The sequence below is a fragment of the Rhinopithecus bieti genome, unplaced genomic scaffold (genome assembly GCF_001698545.2).
Source record: "Rhinopithecus bieti isolate Rb0 unplaced genomic scaffold, ASM169854v2 scaffold_32092, whole genome shotgun sequence".
NCBI lineage: Eukaryota > Metazoa > Chordata > Mammalia > Primates > Cercopithecidae > Rhinopithecus > Rhinopithecus bieti.
Genome location: NW_016813944.1, coordinates 1,125,070 through 1,132,138, shown reverse-complemented (window position 1 = coordinate 1,132,138; position 7,069 = coordinate 1,125,070). Strand labels below are relative to the sequence as shown.

Here is a 7,069-nt window from a genome sequence, read left to right as displayed (position 1 = left end):
AAATATATATATATATTACAAAAAATAAAAATAAAAAATCACTAGGATATTTACTTTGAATTCAGAAAAATAAGCATATAGAGAGAGCTATTGATACAAAGTTACTTGTTATAATAAAAAGTGAGGTTTATAATCAAAATTTATGAATTGGAAATGATACATATGTATATATATAATTTTTAGGTAATCTAGTAATCCTATATAGTATCACACATATATCAAATTTAAGTAAGATTTAATGAACAGCATTTTTACCCATTAAGATGTAAAATAATATTTTAGTTTTAACTGCACTGCATCTTACCTGTAAGCAAGATATAAAACAAAGTAGGTAAATGAGACTTAAAATGATATGAAGTCTTTACTCAAGAGCCAAAAGAATTATATAGTCTCCTACAAGTAATTTTAGCAATTAAAATGGTGAACTAGACACAAACAATATCATAGAAAAAAAATAAAAATCTGAATTCAGAAAAGAAAAAGTTACAAGGTCCTCATTGGGTTACACAAAATTATAATACTGTAAAGCTTGTCCCACTATAGAACAAGGTGATCTCTGAAATTACAAGCCAGGGAATTCAGAACTATAAAAAGGAAATATTACTTCATAATCTTTAGTTAACCTGTAGCTACACTTCCATAGAAGGTCATAAAATCATATTCTGTGGTTGGATTTAAAAGCTGGATAATTTTATAGCCACTCATAATATCAGGGCTCAAGATCATTGCCTTTACTGGCTGGAATAGAATTCTTTGATCATCCATATGAATATACTGCTAGGTAAGGAGGTAGATGGTACAACATGCAGTCTTACGGGTTAAATATTGGTTTCTTGGAGTCAAATGACAATGTTTACCACCTTCGTCTTCTTTCAAGCATGCTTAAGATTATTGAAGGTGAATAGAAGCCATAGGAAACTGCCTTTGTAAGTCAGAACTTATATTTCCCTTACGGAATCTTCCCAACAATTGATAGACCCATGTGCACAGTAAGCCTACATCTGATAAAACACTGGCATCAAATGGAAGCTAGAATTTCCATTTCCAGGTTCTTTCAACTTGGGTGACCTTCCATTTCCAAGCTGAAACTTCACTTTCCCAGCATCTAGGGTGCTTCTCTTAGACGGTGCCTTAGTTTGTGAGTATACTTCCTGTATCTATCATCTGCTTAAAAAGTATCACTTACAATGTCCTCTATATGCAAGCTTTTAAATTATTTTAAAATGTACTATCCTTTCATCTTTAAACATTCTTTTAAATTGCCGTTTCCTGCCTCTGTGCCTTTGTTCATTCTGCCTCTGTCACTGGAATGTTATTCTCTGCCCCTCCTACTTCAAGGATCCAGTTTCTTCAGGAAGTGATCCCTGATGTTCTCAGATAAAAGTGATATTCCAAACCTCCCTCCCCACCTACCATGTGCATCCCAAATATTGTATCTGTGATTTTGATATTTATCCATCTCTACCTTATTCTAAGAGTATGTATAAATTCGTTTGGCTTACCTCTTGCTTAGCTCTCTTCTAGAATGTAAAAATTTTGTAAGTAGGAGCTGTACCCGAGTCATTTCTCGTGTGTTTCACAGCACCTAGTCTACTGTCTTCAACAAGGGCAATAATGTGTGCTTCCTTGGCAATAATGCATGCTAAGAATTACTTTGTGGCATACCTATTGTGGATATTTTTATGTAATTCTTAGCTTTCCTCTTCCAGCTGGCAATTGTTTTCTTTCTTGGTTACTTTTGAAATTTCCAGTAATCAAAATAACAAAAGAAAATTAATCTCTACAAAATACAGTTCTTAGATCCAGTATTCATGCAAAAGAATAATGCAGTAAAATAGATAAATAAAAGCATGCTGAGGTTGTCAGTATTTTAAACACAGTTATGTGGTGTTTCTTGGCAGAGTTGAATGAAGCACCAAAATATCGTTTTGTTAACCTGCTTCTTCCATCTAGTGGCAAAAAGCAGGAAGAAACAATGTCCTAGAAAAACACCATGATCAAATGGTTCTAAATGCCATTTCAGGAAATACTGATGATAAGAGTTCAACATTCAAGATTTAAATGATAAGTATTTTTAAATAATTTTAGCAAATTGATAGTGCTCAGCTGGGGTAACTGTCAAAGGTAAAGTCATACATGTATTTGCATGCTTTCACAAAGACTTCAACTATATATGTAAAGCTATGTATCACCCCACATTAAATTGAGATAGATTTATTTTGGTATACATAATTATGGATCGGGAACAAACTGTTGGATAACTATTTAGAATTCCACTATTTCCTCAGCTATAAGCACATGGCAACCGTGCTGTTATAAGTTTTAAGAGGTGCAATTGAGAACCACTGCCATTGGACTTCACCATTGGAATTGCCAGTGAAAATGTTTTTGCAATAATAGGCAGTGAAAAATTTTGTGACCTGAGGCATAGGGTCAATTGGAAGGGGGAAAGAGGGAAAGTTTAAAGGAGGTAGAATCAGCTGCTCTGCATTGTTAGCGCTGCTTCAAAGACAGTAATGAAAAATAATATGCAATGGACAGCATAATTCTCTGTACTCTCAAAGGCCACCAGCTTATCCCTAATACAAGAGGTTTGACTGCCCTTCTAACACTTTCTGTTTGCCTCACTGCAAATGTAATTAATGTTTTAGAAGTTAAATGTGGGTTATGCAGAAGTGGAAAGACGTTCTCCAGAACAGCAACTTTTTCCCCTTCTTCTATTCAAGTGAACCAGTTAACCATGTGTAATGATGATAAAAATAAAAAGCTGTCAAAGTATTTAAATATGTAAAGATTATAAGGGAAAATATAAGTATTTACGAGTATCATAATTATTTTAAACTCAGTTTTAATAAAAGAAAATATACTTTTGTTTATTTCCTAATTTTAAGAAGAGAAAACTTGTGTCTTCCTATCTCTGAAACTCTTTTTCCAGATGAATAGGGACCAGCTACAAAATTTCATTGGATATTTAATCACGTCACACCACCACACTGAAGTTCTTCCTACTGCACAGAAACAGGCAGATGAGATTCTATCCTCCAACTCAGAAATCAACCAAGTGAACAGCGCTCCTGACCCCACAGCTGGGGCCAGCTTTGACAATGAGAACTGTTGGCATTTGGATGAAGAAGAGGTGAAAGAGCAAGTGAAGTTATTTCTCTCCCAGGGGACTTACTATGACTCTGGAAAGCAACTCAACTCAATATTTGCCAAGGTTCAAGAAATACTGTGGACGAGAGATTCCAGTGGAGCAAGGATACTGATACCAATAACTGAGCAGTTTATGGCTGATCCATGACACACTCTGGAGTCAGCAAGGAACAAGCCTGACAGGCAAGGTCAGGCAACTCTGGAATGAGCTGGGGGCTTTATGGGTGTGCATAATTTTAAATCCACACTGCAAACTGGAGGAGAAATACTGCTGGCTGCAGCAGCTGCAGAAGTGGAGCGACCTGTATGTCTGTCCCCTGGAGGATGGAAACTATGGACGTGAGCTGCCCAACATCACCAATGCACTTCCCCAGAATGCCATTTGCAGCCCAGACTCCTTATCCAGACCTAGACATACGATATTCACAAGAGCCATTGAGGGTCATGAATTACACTGACAGGACAGCCACCTACAGCAAATAATCAGCAGTGATGTTTACACAGCTCCCGCCTGCCAGCACGAAAGTGAAAGACTACTCTTTAATTCCCCAAGCCAGTCACTGTGGCTTGAGCATGTGCCTACAGCCTGTGCTCGGGTTGATGCCCGACATTCCCATGGTTATCCAAAAGAGGCCCTCAGACTCACAGTGACCATTATTAATACTCTGAAGCTGCAGCAACAGCGGCAACTGGAAATCTACAAGCATCAGAAGAAAGAATTGTTGCAGAGAGGAACCACAACCATCACAAACCTGGAGGGCCAGGTAGGCTACCCCCGATCCCATTGGCTGCCTGTTTCTCACTTTGACTGAGGCCTGCTGCATGAATGATGACGGCTATCTGGAGATGTCAGATATGAATGAAAGCAGAACTCCTGTGTACCAACATGTACCTGTGGCTGTAGGCTCCCCAAACACTAGTAAGTCCTACCCGTCATTGACCCTGGAAGTTGCATTGATGAACCTGGGTCAACAGACGATAATGCCTGAAGACCTCTATGCACAGAAGAAGATGTCCCGTAATGAAGAGCAGCTCCTAAGCCAACTCCAAGAGCTGCAGGTTGACGATGAGCTAGTGCAAACACTGCAAACAGCGTATCTTACTGCTGGAAGGGGGCCCTTTGAGCAGTCTGGGAGAAGTCATCCACTAAAAGAGTGTTCCCATGCAGACCTTTGCCAAGTATTTGTTCTCAGCTCTGCTGCCTCATGATCCAGATCTGTCCTATAATGCCATGCTATAACCTACATGCCATGAGGTTACCTGTTTTAGAAAACTCAGCTTCTGGCCGGGTACAGTGGCTCACACCTGTAATCCCAGCACTTTGAGAGGCTGAGATGGGTGGATCATCTGAGGCCAGGAGTTCAAGACCAACCTGGCCAACATGGAGAAACCCCATCTCTATTAAAAATACAAAAAAAAAAAAAAAAAAAAAAAAAAAAAAATTAGCCAGGTACGGTGGCAGATGTCTGTAATCCCAGTTACTTGGGAGACTGAGGCAGGAGAATTGCTTGAACCCAGGAGGCGGAGGCTGCAGTGAGCTGAGATCACACCACTGCACTTCAACCTGGGCAACAAGAGCAAAACTCCATCTCAAAAAAAAAGAAAAAAATGAAACAGAGAAAACTCAGCTTCTGTAGGTGACACATCCTACCCTCACCATGTGGTATCACAGCAGTGTGAACTGGCCTCTGCCATGCTGACTGCTGCCAAAAGAGACACTGAGACTCTGAACAATTCTGGAAGCAATACAGAAGAAAAGCACATTCATTCCTCTTTCCTTATCTTCAAACTGGCCCAAATGCATACAAGATTGCTACTCCCACTGTCAGTAGTACTGAGAGCACCCTGCTCACCATGGCCCTGGGACTTGGGTTACAGGTGATGCAGATGGCCTTATCAATCCTTAACTGGAGATGCCAGGAGATGGTATGGTGGTTGGTGACCTGTGCTACAGAAGTGGGTGATTCTCCCACTTCTGTCTATCCCCAGGGGAAAGGAATTTCTAGGCCCTACGCTTGGGATGGGACAATGAATCCTTTGAGCTTTCATATTCCTATTCTTGATGTCCTAAGAAAGGATGTGGCTGCTGGTGGGAGATGATGGCCTCTGTTTAGCCAGCTCAAGCCCTGTTCTCACTGCATGAACCATATCCTGATGTCAGCAGAACTTTAACCCTCTCATCAGAGATGTATCTAAGACAGTGAATTTTCAGCTGCCAATACTCAAGTGCTCCCTTGGGAGGTAGTGGGCCAGGTAGTTTCCTCCCCATCCCTGTCCATGCTTGTGAGCAACCCCAGACAACTTGGAGGCTCAGGACCCTTTCTGAAGCCCAAAGCCCCAGCACAAGACTCTACCCTGAGAGGCCTCACTTCAGCTAGAACCCCTGGCAGATCTCCAACCCTGGCCTGTGGGCAAGCAAACCACAGACTCTACTGCTCCGTCCTTGTGAGAGGCTGAGAGCACCTGCAGAAACCTTCAACCTTCTAACCAGGGAAGGAAGGGTTAGCAAGAGACCCCAAACAGGGTCTGGCCATCTGGGATGCTCCCCTTTCCCTGGTTTGCCTCAGATCATCTCAAAGTTGCTGAGGAGGAGGAAGAACTCATCTACGCAGGCCAAGTTCAAACCCCAAATGGTAATCTGGGCAGACCTGAATCAGGACACAGATGGCACAGCTGAGCTCAGGCTCTCCCTGACAGGTGTGTGGGCCCTGGTGAGCATCTTGCAGAGCTGGTACACACTCTTCACTTCTACTGAGGCTACCTAGTATTGTAGCTGCCACACCAATCCACACCACTATCCGCGCCCAGTCTTGACTATCCACAGCAGGAGGAAACTGCTACCTGTGCTGCACACCTTGGCCCTGCAGCGTGCTATGAAGCATCCCTACAGAGCTGGCCCTGTCATCAAGGCCCTTACACTCTGAGAAAGACCACATTGCCTTTGAAAGGCCGCCTGCCAGATTCCATGCGCTGCTGCCGGTGGTCACGCCCATTCCCCAGCTGTTCCCCCTTGGCCTGCTCGGTGCAGCCCGTGGCTGCAGCTCCGTGCCTTCAAGCTGGCCTCATTGGCCTGACTCACCTTAACCTGGCCATAACCAATCAATACTCAACCAGCCCATCCAATGACTTGCTCTGGGCTTGTCCCCTCAGCCACTCACTAGGCAAGAATGAGCTGGCAGCTCTCATGTCCCTGGTGATGAAGAGTGTGCACTGTGCCACAGTGCTTCCAGACATCCTGTGTGCAACACTGCACAGTGACTGCACCTGGCCTGGCTGGCACTCCAGGCCGCTGTAGCTCTGGAAAGTTCATGTCCATTGACAAAGCTCCATTGTGCGAGTTGCCAATGATGCTGATGACACCATCAATACTTATATCAACACTACAAACTCATGCCTAATACACATCAGCTCTCGCCACCATGCAAAGTTCATTGAATTTCTAAGCAAGGCTCTGGAGACCTTCCTGCTGCCCCAGGATGACCACCTGCAATTTGCTCAGTTCATCAACAACCTCAAACAGATTTACAAAGGCAAGAAAAAGCTGACGCTGCTGGTGCTTTGCCTAAGAAAGCAGATAGCTCACTGCCAGGGCAGCCTGGGTCCCCAGGTAGAATCAGGGTGGGCCAAGGACATTGAAACATTTGTCCACCCTGAAAGGACTCCGAGCACCTGTGACTGAGGCCAAAGAACTACAGGGCTAAGAATGGGGAGAGTCTAACTCTAGTCGATATGCCTTCCTTAGCAAGCTTCTCACTACAGCCCACTGTTCGCGGAGGAGCTGGGCCCTGCAGATTGACCAGAGACCCCACAACATGCCACCTCCTGCCCCTATATCCTGCATGTTCTGAGCATTGGCCCTGTCTCCCTTGGCAAACACAGAACACTATTCTGTCTCAGGGATTGCTTAACCAGAGAA

At 43.1% G+C, this 7,069-nt stretch overlaps 1 pseudogene; it reads left to right on the top strand.

Annotated features, from left to right (window-relative positions):
• Positions 1–2,913: 2,913 nt before the first annotated feature.
• LOC108513377 (zinc finger SWIM domain-containing protein 5-like) lies at positions 2,914–6,832 on the top strand (annotated as a pseudogene).
• The last annotated feature ends 237 nt before the right edge of the window (positions 6,833–7,069 follow it).